This window comes from Lathyrus oleraceus, chromosome 6, assembly GCF_024323335.1.
Source record: "Lathyrus oleraceus cultivar Zhongwan6 chromosome 6, CAAS_Psat_ZW6_1.0, whole genome shotgun sequence".
Taxonomy (NCBI): domain Eukaryota; kingdom Viridiplantae; phylum Streptophyta; class Magnoliopsida; order Fabales; family Fabaceae; genus Lathyrus; species Lathyrus oleraceus.
In genome coordinates, this window is record NC_066584.1 from 296,434,710 (window position 1) to 296,449,624 (window position 14,915).

The 14,915-nt window shown below is 35.9% G+C and overlaps 1 long non-coding RNA gene across 1 annotated transcript; it reads left to right on the plus strand.

Moving 5' to 3' along the window:
• Positions 1–846: 846 nt before the first annotated feature.
• Positions 847–2,241, plus strand: LOC127092658 (uncharacterized). Its single transcript, XR_007792249.1, has 2 exons — positions 847–1,357; positions 1,893–2,241. It is a non-coding gene; the product is annotated as an uncharacterized LOC127092658 (long non-coding RNA).
• Positions 2,242–14,915: the final 12,674 nt, after the last annotated feature.

A 14,915-nucleotide genomic window follows, 5' to 3' on the forward strand; every position in this document is an offset into this window, starting at 1 on the left:
TGACCATGAGGAGCATTTTGCAAAAAGAATGGACCAATTTGGAGCTTTGTATCAAAAGTTAGGCCATTTTGAATTTCCATGCACACCTTGTGATCATTTGGCCATAACTTCTCAACCAATCATCATATGAACATGAAATAGGACTTTTTGGAAAGGGGAGACAAAGATCTACAACTTTCATGTTCACCAAAAATCCATTTGAAGCTTCTTTGACATTGACAAGTTAAGTTGAATGTGAACCAAAAACTTGTCAAATTTGGAAACTTTGAAATTACAGGTCATTTTCCATTTTTAGTAACTTTTGCCATGACCTTTGAATCTTCAAGATGGAAGTTTGAAATGACAAATAGACTTCATTTGAACATGAATGAGGTGTTTCAACTCATTTCCCCACCTCAAAGCCATTAGTTGACTGCACAGTTGACTTTTTGGTCCTCAGATGACCATGAAATGTCTTGATGAACTTGGGCCTTTACCACTTGATGAAATGGCTCCAAAATGAAACTCTAGATCATGTAAGCTCTTTGTAATGATCATGTGGTCCTCATCTCAAGAAAAATACCTCATCTCTTGCACAAAGGATCTTCTTGAAGCTCTTGACCTGGTGCTTGCTTGAGCTACAAACAAAAATGTTAATGACATATTTTTGTGCTTTTAGTTAGTAAACAAAATGAGAAAAGCAATGATATACAATTCAAGCATGCCTGGTGATCTCAAACCACTCACAAGGAGGTCCCACCCAAAGGGAAAGGAAGCCAATATGCTCAATGATCCTTGAGGCTATGCAGTGTAATGCTATGATGCCATGAGGGATCTTAGGGACAAAGTTGGGGTCTTACACTCTCTTATCTATTTTCCCCACAAACCCTAACATTGTCACTGCTCACCCTTTTTCCATCCTATCTATGACCACTTCTGATGAAAAAAACAAAGTCATATTAGTATTCCTCATCTCATTGCCTTCCTAATGAACCAGTTGGAGTTTTATTTCAAACAACCTCATTATCGACAACCGTTATACATCCTCGACGAATTCGTTAAGAACGACCATCGTTTCTCCTTCTCTCGATTCATTATGATTTGGCTTAATGTTGATCATCGTGCTTTTTAATTCGATGTTTTGGATATTTGATTATGTCATTGCTGTAATCAAAGTACTGTCTGCAGTGATTATTGATATGGTTTAAAACTATGTTAGGGTTTATTTTTTTGAATGGATGTCTGCTCTATACAATATTGTTGATTACAAGCTCACATGATTGTTCTTTTTTTTCTCATTGGTAGGATTTTTTATGCTCCTTGTTTTTTGGGGTTTGATTCATTCCTCTTTGAGGCATGTTACTACATCGTATCTAAGGTTTGTGTTTTTTTTTCAATTCCATCTTTTGCTCTCTCTAATGTTTCTCATTTACTTTTAATTTATTTTATGCATATACTTTGACAGTTCGTGGTTTGTTGGTTTTATCTCATATTTTTGTTTGTTGGTTTTACCTAGATCCGTGCTTTTGTTTTTGGTTTTACCTAGATTCATATTTTTTCGAGTTTGATTTATTCTTTCCACTCTCTCACTTTTTATTGTAATGAGTTCCAATGTTGAATTTTAAGATAACTAATGGATTTTGAATAGATGACACATGTCAAGATTTTTAAAGATGCATTGGCCAAACACACTCCACATAAATAACTATAAAGAGAAATTTCTTGATTAAGATAAATTTGACATCCATCTTTTATAGATTCAGATTCTTTGCATTCATGTCAAGTACAAAGGTAAATATATAATTTTGTGGACACAATGTTATTTGTGGTATGCTTCTTCATGGATCTTCATGTATGTGTACGATCATGTCTTTAAATGGTATTTCTAAATCCTAAACTTGGTTTTGTTTCAGGCGTGACATCAAACACAAATGTCGTTCGGGTTACAGAGACATTTGGTGTTGCAGAATGTCCCCAAAAGGTTGGATTCTCTTTGTTAAGTGTGAGTTTAAGTTTGGAAGTATTTAGTGATTGTAATGTTTGTCAAGATTAGACAATTTATTATGAGGTATTTATAGGGACGTTTTTAACTGGTTCTTTTGAAGAAGTTTAGACAACTTATTTTGATTGTATGCTATAAAATGCTTGGAAAATCCAGTTTTTATTATTTTGATTATATGCCAGAAAATTCTTAGTTAATCCAATTTTGATTGTATTGATTGTATGCCAAAAATGCTTAGCTAATGTAACTGTCTTATTTTTGTAGTGTGTTCTAACAAATGAAATGGTGGTTTTTGGGACTATGTTAGATTATCTAAGTGATAAGACAAGAAGAACTGAAGAAATGAGAAGAGAACAAAATCAAATCATTCAACATTGTTCAAGAACTCATGTTGTAAATAACTTAGAAGTCTTGTGTTGTTCGGCATCTGTGAAGGGTCATTAAAATTTGTCATAACAGTAAGGCTAACATGTACTTTCTAAGTCTATTAAGCTTGCACTCTTAACATCCAACCATGGTCAGTCATGAATCAACACTGCATCATTACAATCATAACCCTTTATTTTGTCATCACTGTTAAATCTAATATTTTTATCTCCAACAATGTACATTCAAATCTTAACAAATCATTACATCATTTACTGTAAAAAAATTATGATTATGATATTTCAACAAAACTATTATAATGTCCACTCTGTATAATATTAACTAGTGAAATTGATTACATACATAGATTTACATTTTTCTTACAATAGGGTCATGAGGAAGCAAGACATCGTGTGTTTCTTTCATATAGACATGAACAAAGTTTTAGGTTGTCAAGTAACTGTTGGGATATCCCTTCTATTTGGAGTGGCTCAGGTGAATGTGGATTAGTAGCCCATGTGTGATTAGGCTTTTGTTATTATCTAACAAAGAGGAATATGGTTAATATGTATAAAAAATAACAAAATAAAATAGGAGACAACAGTGAAAACCCTAGTAGCCACACCAAATCCTGCAGCCCCAATTCAACACAAACCAATTCCACGAGATCGAAATTTATGCACAATTCAACTATTGAATCGTCTTAAAATTTTGGCACATTATTCACCACTCATATGAGTACACTCTGAACGGTGGAGATTGGATTATGAGCATTCTAAGTCTGTCTGACGAGTCCATTTGTGAGGTGCGGATTTCTTGGTGTTTTTGGGGTTGTTTGTCTCTCTTGATTCTTGTTATATTATAAGATTGATTGTAGATCTTGATGATTTTTATGTATGACTCTAACTAGTATTATATAAAACATTGCTTGTACCCATTGTTTGATTATATTGGAGATTTAAGTAGCCTACGAGTCCCTTGGTTTCTTACTTCTAGTTAACAGAGTTTTTTCCATGCTAAACTTGTGTTGTGATGTTTGGCGTGTTTTATTTATTGTCATTGTATTTGATATTTGCGAGAGATTATGTTATTGTATTATTCCTTTGCGTTGTGGATTTCCTCCCAACAAGTGGTATCTAGAGACATGGTTTGATTTGTGTAACGGTGGAGACTAACCCATTTTGGATGTTGAGTTTGAATGGATCCAACTATAATGTTTGGAAAGTTAAGATGGAAGATTTACTTTATGTTAAAGACCTTCACTTGTCGGTTTTCTCTATTGAAAAACCTGATGGAGAAAAAATGATGAAGAATGGGATTTGTTGCATAAGCAAGTTTGTGGTTACATTCGTCAATGGGTGGATGATAATGTTTTGAATCATGTGAGCTCGGTGACTCATGCTCGCTCTCTTTGAACAAAACTTGAGGAGTTGTATGCAAGAAAGACGGGGAATAATAAGTTGTTCTTGTTCAAGAAATTGATGTCATTAAGGTATAGTGATGGTTCACCAATGACCTATCACTTAAACATTTTCCAAGAGATACTAAATCATTTATCGGCGATTAATCTTACTTTTGATGATGAAATTCAAGGTTTGTGGCTTCTTGGTACTTTACCTAATTCTTGGGAGACTTTTAGGACATCTTTGTCTAACTCCGCTCTGAATAGTATCATCTCGATGGACTTGGCTAAAAGTAGTGTGTTGAATGAGGAGTTAAGGCGTAAGTCACAAGGTTCTTATTCATATTTTGAGGTGTTGGATATCAAATTAGAGGTTCGAGTAATCATGGGACATCGCGTGGTAAATCATAAGAGGCTTTAATCGATTCTTTAATATTGAGTGTCATCATTACGGAGAAAAGGGACACATAAAAAGGTATTGCCAAAAATTTAAAAGGGAAAATAAGAAGAAGAGTTACAACAAAGACATGGAGAAAGCTAAAGATAATGAAGATGTTGCTATTGTTGATTATTTCTTTGTTGTTTGTGATAATTGTGTAGAGAATGTCAATTTATCACGTGATGAGATGGATTGGGTGGTTTATATTGGTGCTTATACTCATGTAACCTCGAGACGTGGTATTTTTTCAAGTTATAAGACCGGTGACTTTGGGGTTGTTCGTATGGAAAATAATGGGCAAGCTAATGTCGTCATAATATGAGATGTTTGTGTCGAAACTAGCAATGAAACTACTCTAGTTCTCAAAAGCGTGAAAAACATTATGGAACTTCAATTTAATCTTTTATCCGTTGGAAAGTTGGATAATTAAGGATATGATAATTATTTTTCGGCCAATGAATGGAAGTTAAGAAAATGCTCAATGGTGGTTGATAAAGGAAAAAGGAATCCGAACTTGTATATCGTCCAACTTGGGGTTTATAATTGTTACATCTACACCTGTGACAATGATAGCTCATCTGAATTATGGCGAGTGAAAAAGGTTTGAGTATTTTGGAAAAGAAGAATGTGATGTATGGTGTTTTCAATGCAAAGTTGATAAAGTGTTCACATTATTTAGCGGGTAAGCAAAAGCGAGTTTCCTTTATGTCATCTGAACCAAATAGGAAATCATAAGTGTTGGATTTAGTACATTCTGATGTGTGTGGTCCGTTGAAGACACAGTCACTTTGTGGTGCATATGACTTTATGACTTTCATTGATGGTTATTCTAAAAAAACACGGGCTTATACCTTGAATATGAAAGATCAAGTATTAGATACCTTTAAGTCGTTCCAAGCATCGGTTGAAAGAGAAATGGGGAAAAAGCTCAAGTGTATCCAAACTGATAACGAGGGAGAGCATGTTGGACCTTTCAACAAGTATTGTTAAGATCAAGGTATACGTCGTTAAAAGTCTCCTCCAAAGGCACCACAATTGAATGGGTTAGCCTAAAGAAGGAATAAAACAATGCTGGAATGGTGAGATGTTTACTTTCTTAATCAAAGTTGCCCAAATACTTTTGGGGAGAAGCATTGAGCATGGTTGTACATATTTTAAACCTTACTCCACATGTTTCGTTTGTGAAGACATGGCTTCTCGAGTATTTTGATGAAGACAACGATGCACGTACAGGGTCAATCATCAAAGAATGGATCAAGACTTCAATAGAGCAATTTCACACGAAGTTTCAATCATACATAGCTCAAAGTCGCTCGAGAAATTGATCACAAAGGTATTGGAATTTAATCTTAGTTAATGTTTATATATAAAGTGTTCAATTGATTGTTGCATGCATAATATGATATGGACACTTAGAATTTATTTCAAAATGGTTACAGCTTTTAAAAGTTTTCAATTTTTCTGTTTTTCAATAGTGGTAACCGGTTAACACTTTTGGGGTAACCGGTTAACCCGAAACAAAATTCAATTTCTGGACAGATTTTGTTAGCATGTAACCGGTTAACACTTTCATGGTAACCGGTTACACAATTTAAAATTTGAATTTTTCTTAACGTTACAATTAATGTAACCGGTTAACACAATTTGGGTAACAGGTTACTACTGGGAATTTTTGTAGAAAAATTGCAACTTTTCATATTTTCAATTCATGCTTCTTCTCTATAAACCATGGCATCCATTGGTTGTTTGCACCTGTTTAAAGAGGTTCATAGAAGGATATTTAAACTAAAATTTTTCAGATTGCAAATCACCTCCTTAAAATTAATTTTCACAATCTTCCTTTGTTTACTATTTTCAAAGATAAGTGTCCAAAATTCATATGCATCATTTGAACACTTCTATAAACATTGTAAGATTGATTATTCCAAAAGGAGAAGATCAATCCTTTGACTGATGTGCAGATATTTCCAGATTATTCAAACTTCCATTTAAATTATACACTTATTGTTCTTCACATCTTAATTTTTCCAGCATTAGTGGAATTAAGATAGTGAGTGTTTTATCCTTACTTGTTTGATAGTAAGAGGTGCATAGGAGAGGATTGTTCTCTTATCACTAAGAAGGTTTCCTTGTTTGTTTAGAAACAAGAGAGTCACTTTGAGAGGATTATTCTCATAAGTGAACTTTGTTGGAAATCCAAGAGTTTGTTCTTGGTGGTCTTTGTACAAGTCCAAATAAATAGTGAAAATCTCTTTCTTGTTGAAAGGGGATTGGATGTACCTTCGAATTGTGAAGGGAACCAGGATAAATCTTTGTGTCATTATTTTTCTGCACTTTACTACTTTCCTAAACACCACTATAAACCAGAAAAATAATCCTTACAACAAGAAAATTTCAAGGTTTCTAATTCACCCCCCCCCCTCCTCTTAGACTGATTTCATACTTACATCGTTTAAGTTTAATGTTCCAAATCTTATTTGGAGTGGTAAAGATGTTTCCTACGACCATCTTCGGGTGTTTGTGTGCATGACTTATATGCATATTCCAAAGGATGGGAGATTGAAATTGGATGAGAAGTATAAGAAATGTGTATTTTTTTGGTATGGAATTGATGAGTTTGGGTACCGATTCTTTAATTTGGTTCAACAAAAGCTTATCCGTAGTCATGACTTCATATTCATGGAGGATTATACCATTGAGGACATCGACATAGTTGAGAATAAAGATCTGATTTTTGAAGACAAAGAAATGGTTTATACGGACTCAACTACTACTGCTCCTACCCCTATCACTTTCGAAGATGTTACAATTTAAAATCAAGGTATGGATTTGAATGTTGATAATGTTTTAAATCCTAATGTTATTGTTGATGTAGGTGTTACGGAAGACATTATTGAAAATGAGGTTGATCAAGAGGTTGAAAGTGTTAAGCAACTGGTTGCTTCTAATGAGTTGTGGCGATATACTTGTGATAAAAGTCCTTTCATTTAATACCCCTCGAACAAGTATGTTTTCCTTACCGATGGTGGAGAACTTGGAAGATTTTAAGATGTTTTGGAGGATGAGAAAAAAAAGGAGTGGATGGATGCCAAAGAGGATGAAATGCAATCACTTCGTGAGAATAATACCTTCAAGTTAGTGAAGTTGCCAAAGGGTAAAAGTGCATTGAATAATATATGGGTTTACCAGATTAAGAAATATGAGAGTACTTCTCAAAAAAGATACAAGGCTCACTTGGTGGTAAAATGTTTTAAACAATGGGAAGGTGTTGACTTTGGAGACATTTTTGCTCCGGTTGTGAATATGCAATCTATTCGAGTGGTTCTTGGGCTAGCTGCTAGTTGTAACAACCCAATTTTAGTAATTATTTCTTATATTATTATTATTATTATATTTTATTTTATTTATTTGGAGTGTTAAGTAATTAATTGGTTGTTAGGTAGTATAATAATTGATTATATTAATTGATTTGGTGTGTTAATTAATTATTTAGTTGATATGAGATATAATTGAATAATTGATTATATTAATTAACTTGGTGTGTATATTGTGTTGGTTTAATTTATTTGAATTAAATAGAGATATTATAATACTAGGTATTATTGGGCCTAACAATTAAATTAGAGGTATCATTCTTTAAGCCCAAATATAATACTAGGATATAAGAGGTGAGGAGAGTGAGGAGTAGGATTATTTTGATCATTCGACGGCAACAGAGAAAGAAAAGAGGAAAAGTAAGGAGAAGAGGGGAAGAACAAGAGAGAAGCTAAGGTTTCCAGAAAATTGAAGAGGTAAGGGGGAGAATCCTTATTATTATGGGTTAGTATGATTGGGTCAATGGGTAGAAATATGTTTACGTTGAAATCCCTAAATTTTATGGTTTTGATATTGTTAGGTTTTGATGAGTATTCTTGATTTGTGGCGATTGGAGTGTGTTTAAACTGCAAATTAACGTTATATACTTAGAGTATTGTATGAGTTATAATTTTCTGAACGTTTGGCTTTTTATGGAATCGAAATCGGAGGTCCGAAAGGCCTCCAACGATGAAAAACGCAGAAAATTCAGCATTCTGTTTTGTCTTAACCGATTACCCTAAGAGCGTTAACCGGTTACTTGCTAAAAACCTGCCCAGAAGTTGATTTTGTTTTGTGTTAACCGGTTACTCTAAGAGCGTTAACCGGTTACTTGCTAAAAACCTGCCCAAAAATTATGCATTCTGTTTTGTGTTAACCGGTTACCCTCTGAGCGTTAACCGGTTACTTGCTAAAAACCTGCCAAAAAATTCTGCATTCTGTTTTGTGTTAACCGGTTACCCTCCGAGCGTTAACCGGTTACTTGCTAAAAACCTGCCCAGAAGTTGATTCTGTTTTGTGTTAACCGGTTACCCTACAAGCGTTAACCGGTTACTTGCTGTTGAAAAATGAAAAATTGAGATTTTAAAAGTTGTATTCATTTGAAATGAAATCTAAGTGTGCGTATTTGATAATTAGCCTATATTTGTGAATGATATATTGTTATGAATGTGTATATGTACCATTGGTGGATAATTCATAGAGTTGAATTATGGTGATATGTGGAATGTTAAGATGGTAGAGATGATCTTAATTGCATATGTGTTGGTATTTGTACATTCATTCATGGCATGGTCGGCTTCATGGTGGAAACGGTGAAACTGTGGGTTCACATGGTAATAGACGTTGATCCTTGAATGGAAATAGGCGTAGCAGACGTTGATCCTTAATTGGAAATAGACGTAGTGGCTTTGGTCTTATCTGGATCGGAAGCGTGGCTTGGATTCTAGATATTGAATCGGAAAACGGTGAAACGTTGGGTTCACATTACGGTACCACATGCATAGAGTCACATGTCTTGCATTGAGTCACATTAGAGTTATGTGATAATTGAATGTATGCATTGATGTGATTGTGATGTGTGTATGAGATATGGTAATTGAATTTGGTGATATTTGGATGCATAACTTGGCAAAATATGTGATTATGTGATAATTGTAGTTATGTGTATATTTGAGAATATAGTATTGGATTTTAATATGATACTCCTTGAGTTTTGATGGATGTTTAAAACATGTGAAATAAATATTGGTTGGTATTATTTACATGGCTATACAAGGTGTGATGAATTCTTTAATTGTTGATTTAATCATTGTGTCTTATTATACTTCTTCATAATGATTTGAATTCTCACCCTTCTGTTTGAATGTTGCTTTACATGGCATCGTGCAGATACTCAAGAGTAGTATTGCTGAAGTAAGTGGACGGTAGCTCACTCGAGATTAGCTGGAGAGCTTCGGTGCTTTGCTTTAGAGACTAAGTAGTGAGTCAATGCTTTGGTCATGTAACACGGGGTAGATTAGTAGTATTTAACTCCTATCTAATTTGGATACGTATTATGTTATTACTTGTGAACATGTTTATTTGAAATTCGCTGTTTGAGAGGCCACAGTGCCAAATATCCTGGATATGGTTTTAGTTTATCTTGAAGAGATTATTGAGAGATGATCATGGTATGGGATATGAATCATTTTATGAAATGCATGGATATTCATTATTTTCCGCTACGAACGCATATTCTTGAATATTCATGATAATTGAAATGTGTTATTTTAAATGACCAGGTGTATTGTATGATGTTGGTTTTTGAAAGCTTTTAGTTTTTGAAAACGTCGATGTGACGCCCTTTTGTTTATATGCGTGGTTATTCACTCTGATTATATGTTAAGTATTTTGGGGTAGAAAAAGGGGTGTTACATTAGTGGTATCAGAGCATGGTCGACCAGTTGGTCAATAGTCGTTAATGTTTTCCAATCCTGTTGTATTTGATTTGTGTACCTGACACGATCGATACTGTTTGTCTGGTTGTTCGGTCTGTTCAGGACGATGGTTGCAGGCAAGAATGATGATGCCATTGTTGAGGCGCTGAGGATGTTGGCTGACTCTATTGGTCAAATCCCTCAAGCGAATGCTAGTAGCCGAAATGGAGATGATGATGAGTTCCGTGCTTTGGGGAGATTCCAGCGGAACAATCCTCCTGTCTTTGAGGGTGAGCATGAACCTGATAAAGCTCAAGCTTGGCTGAAGGCAATTGAGAAGATCTTCAGAGTCATGAACTGTACTGATGCTCAGAAAGTGCAGCTTGGTACTCATATGCTTGAGAAGGAAGCTGAAGATTGGTGGAGTAACACTCTTCAGAGTTTTGAAGGAGACAACATTGAGGTTACTTGGGCTCTTTTCCGTGATGTCTTCTTGGAGAACTATTTTCCAGAAGATTGTCGTGGGAAGAAAGAGGTGGAGTTCCTTGAATTGAAGCAAGGAAATGGTATTGTTGCTGAATATGCTGCTAGATTTCAGGAGCTTATCAAGTATTGTCCTCATTACAATACTGCTAATGCTGAGAGATCTAAATGTTTGAAGTTTGTGAATGGCTTCAGACATGATATCAAGAAGGCCATTGGTTACCAACAGATTACTCATTTTGCGGAATAGATTAACAAGAGTCGGATTTATGATGAGGATAGTAGGGAAAGTGCTTCTTTCCACGAGAGTTTGAAGAGGAAAAACCAGGATCGTGGGAAACCGTATGATGACAAGAGGAGACAATCTGGTTTTGGCAAGAAGCCAAGTGGGGGAGGATCTTCTACTCCACTTAAGTGTTTCAAATGTGGCGTTGAAGGTCATCGTGCTGTTGATTGTAGTAAGGATTCTGTGACGTGTTTCAAGTGTGGCAAGAGTGGTCACAGAGCAAACCAGTGTGGAGTTGGTTTGAGTGTGACTTGTTACAATTGCGGTGAGAAAGGTCACATTAGTACCAAATGTGATAAGCCGAAGAAGGAGCAAGCGAAGGGAAAGGTGTTTGCATTGTCTGGTGCGGAGGCCACTACCGATGATAGGCTAATCCAAGGTGCGTGCTTTATTAATGGTACCCCTTTGATTGCTATTATTGATACCGGTGCAACACGTTCTTTCATATCTTTGGATTGTGCTAAGAGATTGAATCTTATATTATCTGATATGAGTAGAAGTATGGTTATTGATACACCTGCTATGGGTTTTGTTTCTACTTCCTATGTATGTCTGAATTGTCCGTTGAGTATCTTTGGTAGGGATTTTGGAATTGATTTAGTTTGCCTTCCTTTAGAGCAACTTGATGTGATTTTGGGTATGAATTGGTTAGAATTTAATCGGGTGTATATCAACTGTTTCGAGAAGACGGTTATTTTTCCTGAGGTCGGTGCTAAGGAAGATTGGTTTGTGTCTACTAAGCAAGTTGATGAATCGGTGCAAGATGGGGCCGAGTTGTTTATGTTATTGGCAACTTTGGGTATTCGTGAGAAGAGGACGATTGAAGAATTGCCAATAGTTTGTGAGTTTGCAGAGGTATTTCCTAGAGATATAAGTGATTTACCGCCGGAACGTGAGGTTGAGTTTTCGATTGATTTAGTTCCTGGAACTAGTCCTGTATCGATGGCTCCCTATAGAATGTCTGCTTCTGAGTTGAAAGAGTTGAAGAATCAACTTGAAGACTTGCTCGAGAAGGGGTTTATTCGTCCTAGTGTGTCGCTGTGGGGTGCACCTGTTATGTTGGTCAAGAAGAATGAAGGTTCTATGAGATTATGTGTTGATTATAGACAACTGAATAAAGTGACGATTAAGAACAAGTATCCACTTCCGAGGATTGACGATCTGATGGATCAGCTGGTTGGAGCTTGTGTGTTTAGCAAAATTGATTTGAGGTCTGGGTATCATCAGATTCATGTAAAGGCTGAGGATATTCAAAAGACTGTTTTTCGGACAAGGTACGGTCACTATGAGTACTCCGTGATGCCTTTTGGTGTGACTAATGCACCTTGTGTATTTATGGAGTATATGAATAGAATTTTTCATGATCATCTGGATAAGTTTGTTGTTGTGTTCATCGATGATATATTGATTTATTCCAAGAGTAAAGAGGATCATGCCGAGCATTTGAAGGTTGTGTTATCGGTGTTGAAAGAGAGGAAGTTGTTTGCTAAACTCTCTAAATGTGAGTTTTGGTTGAGTGAAGTAAGTTTTCTTGGACATGTGATTTCGAGTGGTGGTATTTCTGTGGAACTTACGAAGATTGAAGTTGTATCTCAGTGGGAAGCTCCTAAGTCTGTTGCTGAGATTATAAGTTTCCTTGGTTTGGCTGGTTATTATAGGAAGTTCATTGAAGGATTTTCTAAGTTGTCGTTACCATTGACGCAGTTGACTAGGAAAGGTCAAGCTTTCATTTGGACTTCGCAGTGTGAAGCGAATTTTCAAGAGCTTAAGAGAAGATTGACTACGACTCCTATTTTGATTTTATCGGATCCGTTAGAAACTTTCGTTGTGTATTGTGATGCTTCTTTGTTGGGTTTGGGAGGTGTTCTGATGCAAAAAGGGCAAGTGGTAGCTTATGCTTCAACGCAACTTAAAGTTCATGAGAGGAATTATTCGACGCATGATTTAGAGTTGGCCGCCGTTGTGTTTGTGTTGAAGCTTTGGAGACATTACTTGTTTGGATCACGATTTGATGTGTTTAGTGATCACAAGAGTTTGAAGTACTTGTTCGATCAGAAAGAATTGAATATGAGGCAAAGGAGATGGTTGGAATTCTTGAAAATTATGATTTTAGTTTGAATTATCATTTTGGAAAGGCGAATATTGTAGCCGATGCATTGAGTAGAAAGTCATTGCACATGTCTATGTTGATGATTCGAGAGTTTGAATTGTTGGAGCAATTTAGAGATTTGAGTTTGGTTTGTGAAGCGACGTCTTCGTGTGTTAAGCTTGGTATGTTGAAGCTTACGTGTGGCATTCTTGATGAGATTAGAGAAGGTCATAAGTCAGATTTGAAATTAGTCGATGTTATGACATTGATTAATCAAGGCAAAGGTGGTGACTTTCGGATTGATGGGAATGGTATCATGAGGTGTCGTGATCGAGTTTGTGTTTGGGATATTGCGGATTTGAGAAAAAGGATTCTTGAGGAAGGGCATAGAAGTGGTCTGAGTATTCATCCTGGTGCTACTAAAATATATCAAGACTTGAGAGAGATGTTTTGGTGGCAAGGTGTGAAGAAGGATGTAGCGGAATTTGTGTATTCATGTTTGATTTGTCAAAAGTCAAAGATTGAACATCAAAAGCCGTCTGGTTTGATGCAACCGTTATCTATTCCCGAGTGGAAGTGGGATAGTATCTCTATGGATTTTGTTTCGGGTTTGCCGAGAACATCGAGTAATTGTGAGGCGATTTAGGTCGTTGTGGACAGGTTGACGAAATATGCTCATTTTGTCCCGATGAGGATGGATTATTTGATGAAGAGACTTGCTAAGTTGTACATCGAAAGGATTATGTGTTTGCATGGTATTCCGTCGAGCATTGTTTCGGATAGAGATCTGAGGTTCACTTCGAGATTTTGGGAAGGTTTGCAAGGTGCTTTGGGTACGAAATTGTGTTTGAGTTCGACATATCATCCGCAAACTGATGGTCAAACGGAGAGGACTATTCAGTCACTTGAAGATCTTTTAAGGTCTTGTGTTTTGGAACAAGGAGGAAATTGGGATAGTTTCTTGCCTTTGATCGAGTTTACGTATAACAAGAGTTTCCATTCGAGTATTGGAATGGCACCTTTTGAGGCTCTTTATGGTAGAAGGTGTAGAACTCATTTATGTTGGTACGAATCGGGAGAGAGTGATGTGGTTGGAACCGAGTTGATTCAAGAGACTACGGATAAGATTAAGATGATCCAAGAGAAGATGAAGGCTTCTCAGAGTCGTCAAAAGAGTTATCATGATAAGAGGAGGAAAGCTCTTGAGTTTGAGAAAGATGAGCATGTGTTTCTTCGAGTTACGCCAATAACGGGTGTTAGTAGAGCTTTGAAGTCGCGTAAGTTGACGCCGCGTTTCATTGGTCCTTATCAGATTTCCGAGAGGGTAGGTGAAGTGGCATATCGGATTGCATTACCACCGTCACTTTCTAATCTTCATGATGTGTTCCATGTGTCTCAGTTGAGGAGGTACATTGCGGATCCATCGCATGTTGTTCCATTAGATGATGTTCAAGTGCGGGATAATTTGACGGTTGATACACCACCTATGCGAATTGAAGATCGAGAAGTGAAAAAGCTTCGTGGTAAGGAGATTGCTTTGGTGAAAGTGATATGGGGCGGAGCCTCCAATGGCAATATTACTTGGGAACTCGAGGATAAGATGAAGGAATCGTATCCGGAGTTGTTCGTTTGAGGTAAATTTTCGAGGCCGAAAATCTTTTAAGTGGGGGAGAGTTGTAACAACCCAATTTTAGTAATTATTTCTTATATTATTATTATTATATTTTATTTTTTTTATTTGGAGTGTTAAGTAATTAATTGTTTGTTAGGTAGTATAATAATTGATTATATTAATTGATTTGGTGTGTTAATTAATTATTTAGTTGATATGAGATATAATTGAATAATTGATTATATTAATTAACTTGGTGTGTATATTGTGTTGGTTTAATTTATTTGAATTAAATAGAGATATTATAATACTAGGTATTATTGGGCCTAACAATTAAATTAGAGGTATCATTCTTTAAGCCCAAATATAATACTAGGATATAAGAGGTGAGGAGAGTGAGGAGTAGGATTATTTTGATCATTCGACGGCAACAGAGAAAGAAAAGAGGAAAAGTAAGGAGAAGAGGGGAAGAACAAGAGAGAAGCT